The 15,085-nt window shown below is 43.7% G+C and overlaps 1 long non-coding RNA gene across 1 annotated transcript in view; it reads left to right on the top strand.

Annotated features, from left to right (window-relative positions):
* The window catches only part of LOC143015360 (uncharacterized), a 129,835-nt gene that overhangs the window by 88,626 nt on the left and 26,124 nt on the right, over window positions 1–15,085 (top strand). Inside the window, exons 5-7 of the long non-coding RNA XR_012965415.1 lie at window positions 4,929–5,032; window positions 5,147–5,218; window positions 6,199–6,358. This is a non-coding gene — a long non-coding RNA (uncharacterized LOC143015360). The remainder of the gene's footprint in view (window positions 1–4,928; window positions 5,033–5,146; window positions 5,219–6,198; window positions 6,359–15,085) is intronic.

Genomic DNA, 15,085 nt, shown 5'->3' with positions numbered 1-15,085 from the left:
TCTCAGCTTCTGGACTTCTCAATTTTCCTGCATATTTGATAGAGTTTGTGGTTATTTAATCATCATTTCAGACTGCGTGAATTGCTCTGATGTGGTAAACCCCCGCAGTCTTGCAGCAGGTAGAACAAACACACAGCCTTATGTGTAAATACTTTTATACGCAGACAGACTAGTATCTCAATATATGGACCCCTGCTGGGAGTCGGACAGCTCTGGCCATCAATCGCTCACAACTGCTCCTCCTCGTGAAGGAAGGAACATGCTTACCAGAGGCACCTCTCCAGTGATAGATATCCACAATACTTCACCGGCCAGACCTCTGCAAATAGAATACCCTGCTGTGCTAAAGAAAACAATGTGTTTCTGAGTAGCAAAATACAATCCATCACCAACTCCGTTAGGACCCAGGAATGGGAGGGAAGGAGGAAAGACGGGAGGCCAGAGAGTGTGCTCGGGTGGATATGGGGCTACCTGGTTTTCACATCACAGACTTTGGGGAGGAGAGGGGGGTAGAGGGATTTGCGGTGTCTTGAAGGGCCTCGCGCCACGAGTCCGGCACTGAAAAGGGCCGCGGCAGTTCACGGAGCTCCTCATGGAGGTGAAACTCGAATCAATGTCAGGGGGAGAAAAAAAAGGCAGGTTTAATCAATCGTCACCTGTGGCTGAGGTGAGAGGAGAGGAGAGGAAAGGAGGAATTTCTGGGAGATTAATTGTGCTCTTTAACTGGAGGCCTGATGCAAACAAGGAGGGATTCTTGCTCAGTGTGATTAGTTTGTGACACGGGTTTGTTTGTGTGGTTTGTGGGTTCATTCAAACATCTGGAGAGAAGATAAATGCAGATACAAATGCTCCTCCAGGATCCACCTCGGAAAGGTCTTCATTCCCATGGGTGGGGGGATGTTGACGTTTATATAATCGTCTACTTGGAGTAACTTGAGCTAAAAATTTATCAAGATCACGAGGGCTTCAGATGGGCCGAACATATCTTGACTTTGGGTTAGGGTTGGTAGGCTGAAACGGTTGCAAAAGCTCTGATCTAATATATTTTTCTAGATTTCCAGACATTATTGAATAATGCAAATGAATCCAAGCTTCATCTTCATTTCTGGCAACAATCCATATGTTTACATATGTGTGAAAAGTCGTGTGAACGCCATAACCAAACAGAACCTGGTGTGGATTTCCTCATTGACCTCCTCACCCTCCAACGCTGTGCATTTGGCGAAGGAGGAGGGAATTCTTTTAATCCATCCATGTTTCCTTCACAGCACAGACAGAAACCTCAGTACAGCGTGCGTGTTAAAGTATTGAAAGCTGCTGGGCTGTTGGCCAACTTGTTCTTCCGGCTGGATCCTCCCGCCCCGAATGTGGCAGAAATTCAAAATGGCCGCAGTGGGAGTAAAATCCTAAGCTCTGTGTAGTAATGAAACGAGTTGAGATTGCTTCGATTAATTAGCAGCCGGTCTCCCTGACACGCCAGCAACGCTTTTGCGACTGATTTCACTTTTCAAATCTGTGGGATGAAACTTTTCCGACACTACTCAGTGAAGGACAGACTATGACACGATCCGGCTTATTTTGATGACACACTTCTTATCCGACCGGGCCCATGAACATCCATTACGTCCCTCACCTACAGACCTCTGTATGGGAGACGGTAACCACTCTTGTCTCCTTACGTTCACCCCGATCGACCTCCTTTTTCATTTCCTGTGAGAGCCCTCCACCAAAAACATTACGCCAAGTTTTCTCCACGCCGACCTGTGGGGACGAGCAAAGACACCTCAGTCATTACCCATGATAACTAATCTATTAATGTTGAATGATGGCCTCATTAAAAGGTTCAAATATAAGTCTAAGCTTATGTGTTAATGACATGTTAATGCTTCTGTCAATTATAAGCAGGGGTAATGACACCTGCAATGAGACCATATCGCTGGTTGAAGTCAAACTTGTAATTCCATCCCCTGAAAGGTTAAGTGGAGCGTTGATCTCCGGGCGGCGGCTGGAAGACGAATGCTTCACTATGGCTGAGGGGTGTTGCACTCGTGTAATAGTCGGGTGAAGCTATATGGTGTGAAGTTTCACGTAATGGTGGGAACCGTTTCTTTAAAGGGTTAGAGGATAATGTTTGGTGAAGAAAATGCCTTCGTAACCATGGTGAAGACACACATTGTATTGGCGTATGGCTTACAGCTTCTGATTGTCCTACACATTGGTTATACACTATAGCATACTTTGAGCCTAGTTCACAAACAGAATCACTGCGAGTTTCTAGTTATTTCAGAAGAACGTTTTTCCAATTGGTCATAACCGGAACGTCTAGAACAACTAGACTGAACGTCTTCAGCAGTTGTCTGGTGGTAGACTGGACAGTTTGCTGATGATAGCCTGGTTTATTTCTAATCTATTTATCTTTTTTCTATTCGGTTCTATTTCTATTCTCAGTTTTGGTGGTGAGTCAAGACCTTCCTTTCCACTTTCATCACAGATTGCACCTTTACAATTTAAGTCATTGCACGTCAAGCAGGAGACACATTCAAGGTCACATTGTTCTCTTTGGCTTTTCCATTCCTATTCATTGGTACGTTTCACTGTGAGTACTGCGGCTTTTTTTCTCTTGCCCAACGCCATCAATCCTGACCGATGTGACATAATCTCCTCAGCCAACCCACAGCCAAAGGTGAGCAGGTAAAGTAAATAAATATATAAACGATGGAGGGTGATATGCAGATGTTGGCGGAATGATTATTGGATTTGGATTCAGATTTATGTAGAGTGTTAAATCCTGTGTGTGAAGGTATGGCACCATCCTGAGCCTCCCTGACGCCGGCCCGTCTCTGTGTCATATGGCGTTCATATCACCAGCCTGTGCCAGCTGTGCGATCAGTGGGATTGATCTGTTGGCAGCAGGGCCATATCCCCCCTCCTCTCTCTCTCTCTCCCTCTCTCCCTCTCTCTCTCTCTCTCTCTCTCTCTCTCTCTCTCTCTCTCTCTCTCTCTCTCTCTCTCTCTCTCTCTCTCTCTCTCTCTCTCTCTCTCTCTCTGTCCCTCATTGCTTTTTTTTTTTCTCTGGCCAGGCAGAGCGTCTCAATGTGAAATCATGGTTAATGCGCCATGACAATCTGACACAACGCACAGTCCAGGCCCTGCTCCATCTGGTTTCAATTTAATTTGGTCGGAGGAGCGGGTGGTGAGTGTAGCGGTGAAGGGGTTGGAGATGAAGGGATGGGGGTGGGGGGGGTGGGGGCAGAGATGAAAGCTCGGTGTGTTATTCTCAGACGAATCATCTCACCATCCTTCTTTCTTCCCAAATTGCCATTGCCTCAATTGCCTCTCCATGGCATTAACTCCCCCGAAAGTTTCAAATGATAGCTGCTCCATCAAAGATCCCCCAAAATATGTTAAAGATCAATAAGGGGACCAGGCCATGGGTTGGCTCATTAGGACCATTAAAAGCAGGGGGGGTCTTGGGGGAGGTTGCATACAGCAGGGGTTTAGCCTCGGTGCAAAAAGCTAATGGGGACATCTTCTTGCAGTTTGCTCTCGTCAGAGTGAGATGGAAGAAATGAGACCATTACTAAACGGCGGACCTGTTAAGAGCAATTTTCCTAATTATGGGGATGGAGCAACGTGTCAGTTACCGTGGCAGATGTGTCAGCGGACTGCACTGGGGAGAGAGACGGAAAGTGTTAACTCTTTAATGTGACTAACTAACAGGCCTCGCTTAGGCAGAGTCTTAATGACTTAATGGAAGTAATGATCTAAGGAAAGCCATATGTGTGGATGCTGAGGGGACCAAGGCGGAGCGGTGCAGCCACATTCTGTATGCTGGCCGGGTTGGCTAGTAACGCTGCCATATCTGTGTACTCACACCTCGGCCAGGGAAGTATATTTATACCCAGGCAAAGAACAAATTGTATTTCCTCAAACATGCGCTGTATTAAGAGGAGTATTGTCGTATTGGAGATGGTCTATTTTCTCGCCAAAATGTAAGCTAAACACACAAAAAGTAAATATTGCTGACATATTTACTTACATTGGCTGTTTTTTTTGGATGACTTTACTTGTGATGGAGAATTATAAAGTCATGGTATTATTGCTTAATTTATTAGTTCATCTTGTATCCTCCAAATCTTCCCTCTCTGTCCTTCAGACCCTCATGTTCCACTCGTTTGGCTCAGACGTTGACTCCCTAAAGCTGCCACAGGGCCGTTGCTGCTCCCTGAGGGCGAGGGTCCGCTCAGCATGCAGCTGTAGCAACAGCGCCTTGTTTCCCTATGAAGGTCAGGAATGCGCGCACGTCTCTCCCCATCCCAGTGGTCGGAGATGGAATAGACCGCAGAGATTGAGAATAACGTAGGAGAGAGAGAGAGAGAGAGAGAGGGAGAGAGAGGGAGAGAGAGAGAGAGAGAGGGAGGACAGGATTCCCACCTCATCCATCACTCTTCTCGCGGGGTCTGCTTCTTCACCCCGGCCAGATTTACACGCCATGCGATCCTATACGTCCGTCTTTATGAACTGCTCTTCTCCATCACCCAATGACGGCGACGGGATCAGAGAACGCACCGGAAGAAATTAGCCCATGTCAGCTCTCATTTATGATGCGTTTAACTAGTAGATGCTACAGGAAAGTAGATGGAATGCAGCATCTCCATATTTCCACCCGGCCCACATCTCCTGCTCCCAGTCAAACACAGCCATTTTTATCTAAGGTTATCGGGTCAATAAAACCTGGCGACCTCAGCCAATCATAAAACGGTCAATGCAGGGGTGCACGGATTGATTAAGTTCATAACTCGATTTGAGCGGCATGGAGGCCAGGACGATAAAAATCCGAACGAGTATAAATCTAATGCGTGGACATAATCTGAAGAAAATCAAAATGTAAAGTAGATGTTTTTTAACGGCGTGCTTTTTCATCATAGGAATGTGGCCGTTGGACTGGATGATTATTGATACCTTTGATCCGTGTGGAGCCCGTTTCCATCAGCTGTGCTCGGTGGTGCACGTCTACATCCTGTCAGTCCAGGTAACATGGCCTCCATCCACTCACACACTCTCACCACATCCTTTCCTTATTCAATCTCTACTGCCATATCCATTTGGAAGCGGATCAGCTGTGATAGGTTGTTTTTGCTTTCAGGGGGGTTACGCAAACCAAACATCTATCCAAGCAGTATGTCAGCTATGCAGACCCTTGCTCATCAGCTCCAAGGTAGGCTCACCTGACCCGGGAATGAAGTCTGCTTAAATAAATATGCTTCAGTCTGTGTTTCAAAGATTTGAATCATCACCAGAGGATTTTGATAATAAGGGAGAAACACATGAAGAATGAGGCAAAGATGATGGTTGGTATAATGACAAAATCAAACTGTGCCATTTTCTTTATTATAAAGCAGATATTCTGTGAAGCAATAATACATTTGTTGAATTTTTGTTCCTCACTCAGTGGTAATAATTACATAAAGCATGAATTTCAGTCCTGGTGAAAATGTTGCACGTTCCGTATCTCATGTCATTGATCTTCACAAGAATATTCCAGTATCTTGAAGTAAGACTGTAAAGAATAATCCACTTCTGTCACGAAATGCAACTCATCTCTGTTCAGTATAGAGAGTAGGAATCCATCTGACCTCTTGATAAATATGCAAGTGGGCATTTTGAGGCATAGGTTTTGGCAGCGTGTACACTGATGGCCTTGTAGCCATATACCCGCACTGATGGTGCCCATCATCCAACCTGGCAGATGGCTGGTAGCTTGAACAGCTTTCTGGTGTTTAATTATGATCATAATCAAGGGAAATAAAGATCAATTAAAGCCCAAGTGAAACTAATGAAACGCGAGCGCCATGAGCAGCCGGACAGTTGTCCAAAATGTTTCTCATAATAAATGCACACTGAGTCCAGTGCTTAAGATTAGGATGAAGTGCTATGTTAAACATGAAACAATATTTTGAAGTGATAACTAATACAGCAGATTCATATTACAGCAATATTCTGTAGCTGTCCCACATAAATAAATGTGCAGCAATGGTTTGTTTACAAAATGAAATATAATCAAAGCGAATGAATTCTATTATCTATGGGTGACATTTGATCCAGGTGGCGTCTGCATAAAATTTAACATAAGTAACTTGGCTTGACTTTGAGAGAAGTCGGTGCAGATTCTGCAATTTCTATTTCTTACCTCTTCAGAGATGGAAATGGACAGAGCAGCATGTGGCTGCTGGCAGCAGTTCAACTGCCTTCATCTGAGCTGTGTGTGTGTGTGTGTGCCGTACTGCAAGACTGCACCGCCGAGCCGAGCAAGATGGAGAAGAGAGGAGGAGAGAGGAGGAGTGGGAGATGAGAAGAGGTGAGGAGGATGGGGGGGGAGAGGTGGAGGACAGGGGGAGGGGGAGAGCTGCCCAAAAACACAGATGCCACCACTGTGGTTGTGGCATTGTGGTATATTAATAGTCCAGAGTCACATTGTGCCAACCTTATTGGAAATGTGAGCGCTGTCACGCTGTGCCACCATCACACGCTAGCATCAAAATGAAATGAGTAGGGGTGTGAAAAAAACAGCTTGTCAGAGGAGATTTCCATAACCACTGAGGGGAAGAGAAAACATTCTGCTGCAGCACCGATCTAATGTCAAGTTAAAAAAAACAGGTTTAGTGTTTTAAAAAATGATTGCAAGTTTGTTGCACAATAAAGGATTTTGGGATTTTCATCCCAAAATACCAATTCACAATTTTTGAAATAAAACTTGAATTAAAGCCGATAGAGGTTTTGGCCATTATTATTATTATTATTATTATTATTATTATTATTATTATTATTATTATTATGTACTTTTCTGAACACAAACGACTGCTTAAAATAGCACAGGAAACAGAATTTAAAAAAGCATGTAGAACATATAAAATATCAGGGCACAACACACACCACATGAATTCAGAACATAAGCAAAAGCAAAATAAAACAGCAGAAGCAATAACAGTTAAGATCTGTACATAGTGGTGTCAAAAAACATTACTAAAGGTTTCAAGAAGTTTCTTCAATTTAATAACCAAATAATAGTGGATAAACTGTTAAACTGATTATGTTTAAACGGCATTATGGGTTTGGATCATGAATGCATGCAGTCATATGAAAGATTGGATTTGATTTCATTAGAATAGTCATCATTTTCCCAGAGCTATCAGGTTTTTCCATAAGGTGCACATGTCACATTAATGAATAAAACCTCAATAAGAGGAATTGCAAAATGGAGCCTATTCATAATTTTTGTAATCTGCCTCGGCTCACTTTACCATGATGAATGACTCAACAATATTATCCCAAACAACAGGCTAATCAGTGAGGTTTCCTTCAGACGGCTATGTGGCATTTTCCAAACGCACAGTGTTTTGGTTGAGCTTGGTAATGGTATCATTTGTCTTTTCTGGGTAAGCAGACATGCTGCAGCTGACTGAGTAACGCCGGGGTGAAACCGAGTCTTCTGTGATATAAGATCAGAGGAGGGACGTGTAATTGTCGCAGCCATTAAGCTCTGAGGCTGTATACTCTGATTATAAAAAAACACACTCACATATGGCCCTCGCTGTAGGTTTTGTGCATGACTACCATGCACTGAAGCCATATGCTGCCACCCCATCACACACACACCTCAAAGCACAGTGTGTCTGCAGGCCATACATGTTCCATTACCAGCCTTGTGGAATACGCCAAAAATAACAATTTGACCTCACAGAAGTTTGTTTTCTATGTAATAAAGACTCCAAAATGATGATAGTGAGCGACGTTTTCTAAATTGTAATGCAGCAATTAAATTATTTCAAAATGGTGTTGGCGTTTCTGGTATAATTTGCTTAAACCTGGGACACATTCATTAATAGATGAGGAGGGATTGTCTTTATACTATTACCACAGGATATACATGTCATACACATTTTAATATACTGAGCTTGCCAGGCAGAAAATACAAAACCTTTGGACCGGTTATTACTCCAAGCATTACAAATGTCTATAAACTTTAAGGATAAAATTTAGTAACTGCTTTCAGCCAATCCAATTTAGCTTTAGAAATGGTAATAGTAATAAATGAATTAATGAAAATAATGGCAATCCATTAAATGCAAATACTGATACACCTTTCCACCATCTGGGCCTTCACACCTTTACTTTTCTGTTTTTACACGAGCATCACCTCTGCTTGCAAAGTTACTCAGTACCTTTACACGCATGATAAAAATTCAATACTACTGAGATAAAAGCGATTAATCAGTTTATTTGTAGCATTACAGGAACACCACAATGTGATCAATCAAATTAAACTAAAACAAACCCAGACGATGCGATTATATATTGATTTATTCAGACATCAGACCCCCATTGAATCAGTAGAAGTTGGAACAGCTCTGGACGACAGTGTTTGACCCGCATGAATTACCACTAGTGGGGCAGTAATGGTGTTATCCTCCAACCATTCATGGATCTGAACTTATATTGATCCTAACGGCTCAAAACGCATATAAGTTCATATTTTAGTCACTTACTATCCGGCGTTGAAATGAAACAACGATATCTTAACTCCATTAAACGGTAACGTCCGTGTCGGGCAGCCGTGTTTCACAGTCGGGCCACATCCCAATAACTGATGACCAGACCGGGCTAAGAGGACTAAGAGGGCCGGCGTTGCCTCCTCTAACGTATGTTTTAGTAAATAAAGCTTTCATCCGGAGCTCTTTTTCCCTTTCCCTTCCCATATCTCAGTGTGTTATAAAAGCAGCTTTACATTCTGGCTTGATGGTCTTCTGATGTCCCTCGCAGGACCCCTTACAGCACTGCAGTATAACACAGCAGCCCCAGCACCCCTGAATAATTCAACCATGCACCACTGCTCCTTACACACTGTTTGGAAAATGCAGTAATGAGAAAAGCTATAAAACGCCTCAATGGTCTGAGTGTTGTGGTGGTGGTGGTGGTGTAGTTGGGCGGGGGGGAGAAAAAGTTGGATCCAGTCTCAAATGAAAGACACAGAAGAAGAAGATTGCTTACTGGATGTGTTTTCCCCGAAGATTTACTGTAAATGGGCGGGAGAGCAAAAGACCACAAGGGGGGAAGGAAACATCAATCGGGTGACCTGCATATTTCTACTCAATTAGATATTTCTAGTGTTACTTTTGAGGTGTGATGCTCAACCGAGCGTCCGCCGAGCAGAACAAAAGGAGGGGAATGTGTCGGTAGTCGCGCTTCCCCTCTTGATCACTCGGCTATTTTCAAGGTGTAAACATGAAACTGCTCAGGGAGGAATTATCTAGACCAGGGAGGTGGGGAAGGGAGGTGGGGGGGGGGGGGGGGGGGGGGGCGTTGGCAGGAGTTCAGAGAGGCTTTGTAAAGTAAACCAGATTTGTTCAGGGGTCTGTGATCCGTTTATTTTCCCAGTCTCCCGGTCTGGATGGTAGGTAGGCCCTGGTGTAATTGTCCTCGTGTTTCAGCTAATTTCACATTTGCAGCTACAGTGAGGAAGGGAAGGAATTTGGCAGTTCGAAGGCGTAACACACTCCGACTTTCATATTTTTGTTGCCATCATTTTGGTTTGCAAGCGCGAAGATCAGTTCCACCACAATACTGTAGAGGCTCTAATCCACTTTGGTTGCAGTGTATGAATAAAAGTTAATAAAAAAAATGGATTTTATGGAATATTTCAGAAATTCAGCAAAATATGCTCAATATTCTAAGTCATTTGTGCGTAAACTCCACCAAAGGCTGTCATTCACAGAGTGTGGCAAGATTTCCTAACCTTTCTGAGGAATGTACTCCACACACAGTCCAGACAGTCGAGTTCCTACCAGCAGAAATGCCACAATGGCCACAAAATGATGGCCTCCTCCTCCTCCTCCTCCTCCTCCTCCTCCTCCTCCTTTGAATCGGGTCCAGGAAGTGAGCGGTGCACTACAATGTCGCAAGACCTTCAAGGTCTTCCATCTTAAATTTCCTTTGATAGTCTCTGGCTGGATTAGGGTACATAATGTGAAACCCAATGAGCCGTGCTTACAGGTCTCATGCTCAGACAGGTCGGCCTAAAACGGCGGCTCACTTGCGCAGACATGATGTAACCGCTATTTAAACTGAACTCTTCCTCCGTGTAGGTGACGTGTAGCCTTACATGTGTGAGGAACTTGGCCGGCATTAAAAAGACGACTGCAATTAACACTTTTGTAGGACACTGCTACCTTGTCAATGCGGTGTAACAGCATCCAAACTGGATTAGGAATACTGTGTTGTCAGTGACCCCCTCCCTGACACACACATATACACACACATTGTGGGTCTGTAATGTAACCGCATGGCCGTGTGGCAGGATTAATGTTTGATTACCTGCGAACAGGCAGATTGATGTAACTGTAATGCTGTAAACAATCACTTTAATCCCCTCAGGTCATCTGCATTTAATGGACATAAAAAGATATTTGGGGTCAGAAACTGATACTCGCCAAGTGTTATAGGAGCCTGTAGTTAGGTAGATTTAGTTCAGTTGGTCTGTTGTCGGGTCAAAGGTCATTTTAAATGGATTTAATCTACTGAGTCGCTTTTAGAGGCACCAAACTTGAGGCTTTAGCAGGTAAATAATGGTCAAACATTTAGAATCCAGTATTTGATTTTGTGTGTGTGCTCAGAAACGTCTGCTGGAGCCACAACTTTCATCAAATTGTCCTTCAGATCTAAGTTCACCCGCGCTCCATCATGGTGACGCCTTCACTGACCCGTCACATTTGAGATATACAGTATATAAATCACACTATGTCTCATCATCACATAGCCGTTAAAGCTAACTGCTACATAAACTATATGTTTAACCTGCTGTGGTTACTTTTGTCCTTTAAGCTGTTCCTGTGTGGATTTGGGCAGAAAATACAAACACCACTGCTATTCACAATTGCACAATTAAATCCTGCAGGCAAACACACTTACCCTTGTGATCTCCACTCACACCCCAGGGGTGGAGGGAAGGGGGTGTCTTTTGAAACCGAGAGGATCGTCTCTGAACCATTACCCATCAGCCCTTTCACTCTCAGAGTGCTAATCCCAGAGGGAGAGTGGGCGTCCGCCGAGGATACGTTGTCTGGTACGCGTTAATGGGGGATTACACATGTTAACATCTATCTCACAGTGCGCTTGGCCAAAGGGCCTCTGCTATAGGGCTTTAGCATATGAATAAGGAATAAGGGGATGATTGAATAAAGCCTATGGTGAGAGTGAGAGCTGCCACTCGAGGTGGAGCAATGGGGGTTGAGTGATTAGGATGAAGCACAAAGACCTAAATCTGTAATGGAGATAAAAGACAGATCGCTCTCAGCTGAATGATTTCCCCTCACCGAGTTCCAGGATTTGTTTTGGGCGGAGGGTTTTCCGATCGTTCATTAAAGGTGGAGTTTGGCACGAGGATTTGAATTCAAATGAACACAAGTAACAATGTCAATTAAAGGTTTCAGATGAATGGTTTTGGGGTAATAGATAGGAAAATAGACACAAAGTATCAGATTGTGGGATGATTTGCTGGTTACAATTAGGGTGAAGCTGATTGTTCCTCCAGGACTGTATTTCATTATGTTTGCATAGAAAAGATTTTGAAACAATAATTTGTAGTTAGTTAATGATTTCACAGTTCAGAAATGGTGCAGAATATAATAAGAAAGAAAGCTTGTACAGATTTGCACTAAACATATCACCAAATCAAAACACCATCAGGTCCAAACCATAAACACTAACTCCTGCTGTAACCCTCTAAACTTGTGTGATTTGTCTTTTTTTGGTGAAGTGTCTTTCTTCTTTTGTAATTCCTTTTCGTTCTGTACGCCGTGATGGAATTGACATGCAGCTCAGACATCAGCAGAGCCCTCGGGGAGAGCAGGGTGTTTATTTCCTTGAAGGTCAGGCCTTTGTGTAGAGAAACTTCTTGCCAGATGAGATAGGAGAGTAAATTCCAGATCTATCAACCTCTCTCTCTCTCTCCCTCTCCCTCTCTCCGTATTCCCTCCATTTCTTCCTTCCTCGTCATTCTCCTCTCCTCCGCCCCTCTAAACGTCTTAAACCCTCTTTTTCATCTTTGTGCTCGCCATCCACCTTCCTCATCTTTCTCCCTTGTAGCACACATATTCTAAACTACCCTCCCCAATCACACACACGCACGCACGCACACACGTCCACACACACTATTTTTTTGTCCTTCTGTGTGTGAAATCAGTGGAGTAACCATTGGCACTGTCTTTGATTTATGGCTCACTCTGTGCAGACCCTTATCAGGTGCAGGCAAGGCTCTCTGTGCTGCTGCCTGCGTCTGAATGACAATGGAGAACCAGTCGCATTATGCTCCACAGCCTCGCCTCCTGCATTCTGGACACTGCAGATTACATCTAGCGCCTTGATTTATGGACGCCATTTTGGCTCCTGAGAGGGACATGAAGGGGAGTTTGAGGGGGGTGTGTGGCGGCGATGGTGTTGGTTCGGCAGAGGCTGCGGTTTTCCAAGGCCAGTGTCTGCACTTGGCCAAACAGAATTTAGATGGGGAAGCTAGCGGAGAGGTTTTTTTAATATGCATGTGTTTGTGTGTGTGTGCGATATGTTTGAATGTAAAAGCCAGAATGTGTGTGTGTGCACAGTATGTACGTGCGTGGATGTTTGTGTGTGTGAATAGGAAGGTGTCATTTATCATTCTGTCAGGAGGTTTTCTGCACAGATATTGACGATTCTGGTGTTGCACACAAAACAGCAACTTCCTGTGAAACAAAAAACATAGAACTGTGTGTTATATGTTTCATATCTAAAAGGTGGAGAAGAATTAGTTACTTATACGTATATATATAAAGGAAATTACCTAATAGATTTTTTTCTCCCGTCTGTAATTGAATCATTGCCATCTGCATCTCTGGAGATAAGATATGTTATTTAGGAGAATTATTTAAATTTAAAAAAAAACCTGTGACCTAATGTAATTAACAGGGAATTATCACAGCTGCAGTTCTTTATACCAAAGAATTAATTATGTAATCTAACACATTAAATGAGGAAAATGAGCATCAAATCTTAGTCTTTAACACGGCGGGTGTTTTACATTCATTTTGCTCAACAGTCAATTTTTTATCTCTTGCATATTAAGAAAAGAGGATGAAGTGTCACCTCAGACATCTGAGCAGCACTCACTCTTGTTTCACAGATTTCATAAAGTGTTTCAACATTTTGAGAAAGATGTCACTTGAAATGAGGGAGAAGTTGTTTTTGTTTTACGGCAAAAATGTGGAATCTCATAATCCCTCCCGCATAAACCAGGTGCTTTGTTTACACTATGCCAATGTTGATTAATGGCAACTTGTATCTGATGAGGGTGTTTATAGTGTCTGCATACAGGAAGTGGCTGCTTCAGAGGTTTCTCCAGTGGTGTCAACAGACTAGACAACATGGCAGTGAATCAGTGCCAGGGGGAGCAGAACCAAAGCGGAAACCTGCATGACTGTAGAAGATGCTAAGCTAATAAAACCTTAATGCATGCATGCGGCCGTGACCTTTCCAGTCTTCCCACTCAGTCGCTTGGGGTTGGTTTAATTCGGCAACAGCTGTGCATAAATGTAAATATACATGTAAATGTCACACTCTCACAGTAAAGTTCCCTCGTCGTGTTCTCCCTGATCGGGCCTTTAAAATGGCCACCAGTGCAGCCTCCAGTGGCAGGCGAGCGCGCTGATAAATGTCTCCCTGAATACATTTCTACAGCGATGAAAACCAAAGTCTTTTGGAGGAGGAGGAGGAGGAGGAGGAGGTCTTGGAAGGGATGCAGCTCGGCACAACCAGAAAGGGGGGAGGAAGGTCTGGAGAGCCTTGAGTGCGTCGCCTCGTGTTCCAAAGGCAATAAGAGCCGTGGCTTAAAGTGAGTTTTCATAAAGACTGGTTGTTATGGTTCTTGCAGTTGCCAGGTGGTGAAGGGCTAAGTGGAGATAATGTGTCCTTGTATAGCTCATCTGAATGTGGAAAGGCAATGTGGGCGGCGTGCTTAGTGGACAAATGGCCAAAAATCACATAACCCGGTGCCATAATAAGACGCTTCCATGCTGCATTTCTTGCTTTAATGTCAAACCAGAACTCTCTGCTGCTGTAGTTTCCTCTGCAATGGTGCACCACGGTTGTCCGAACTCACTTCTCCTTTTTTAATATTGGACATTTGAATGCTTCATTTTTGTCCTAATGTGGGGACATCAGGTCAAAAATGAAGCAATTTGTGCAAAAATGCTCTATATTTTCTTTCTCTTTTTCATTACACCAGTCTGACTCTTGCTTATAGTGCAGTTGTGTGTGCTTGCATGTGTGTGTGTGATTTTTGTTTACATGTACGTGTCTGGATTTCAGCATGAATGCACACCGCCTCAAGCAAGGTGGGGCCCCTAGTTAATGCATGCAGAATATGTCACCCGCCTCAATTTGTCCCCCTGTCAGACTCTGTGCATAACACCGACAAAGCAAATCTGTGATTGGAGGAAATATCTGAATCTTAATGTAAATCTGAAACTATTAACAGCATGTGACATAAATATGAAATGTCACAATTCTTTGTGTGTGCGCAAATGTCAGTATGGGTGTGTTAGCCAACCGTACTCGACCATGTGAACGCGTTTTGGCAGCCGCAGACTCCTTAGATACCCACACTCTCTTGACACACACTCTCAAGCTCTCTCACTGTGAGGACTTGGGGACTTGGAAGGGGTCCTGGACACTGTCATGTGTGCACACGTCAAATGAGCCGGAGTGCCAAACAACAACAATAACAACAGGAGTTAGAGCATATGGGGCTCTGTACCAGCTGAGAGGGGCCGCCGAGGTCCTCAGTGTGTGTGTGAACAGTGTGTGTGTGTGTTTGTTTTTGAGCCATGGGTATAATAATTGGAGACCAGTGGCTAGAGAAACTAAAAAAAGGGAAAATATGGACTCTAGCTTGTAAGTACTGCCCAATAAGTGACTATTAAGTAATGTATCATGGACGCCGTATCTATACTGATATGTGTGTGTATATGTTTTCACCATATATCAACACTCTTACTAAAAC

The sequence above is a fragment of the Genypterus blacodes genome, unplaced genomic scaffold (assembly GCF_046128005.1).
Source record: "Genypterus blacodes isolate CSIRO-AG114 ecotype Tasmania unplaced genomic scaffold, CSIRO-AGI_Gbla_v1 ptg000195l_1, whole genome shotgun sequence".
NCBI classification, from domain to species: Eukaryota; Metazoa; Chordata; class Actinopteri; order Ophidiiformes; family Ophidiidae; genus Genypterus; species Genypterus blacodes.
The sequence above is the reverse complement of the archived record's forward strand: the minus strand, read 5'-3'. Positions and strand labels throughout refer to the sequence as shown.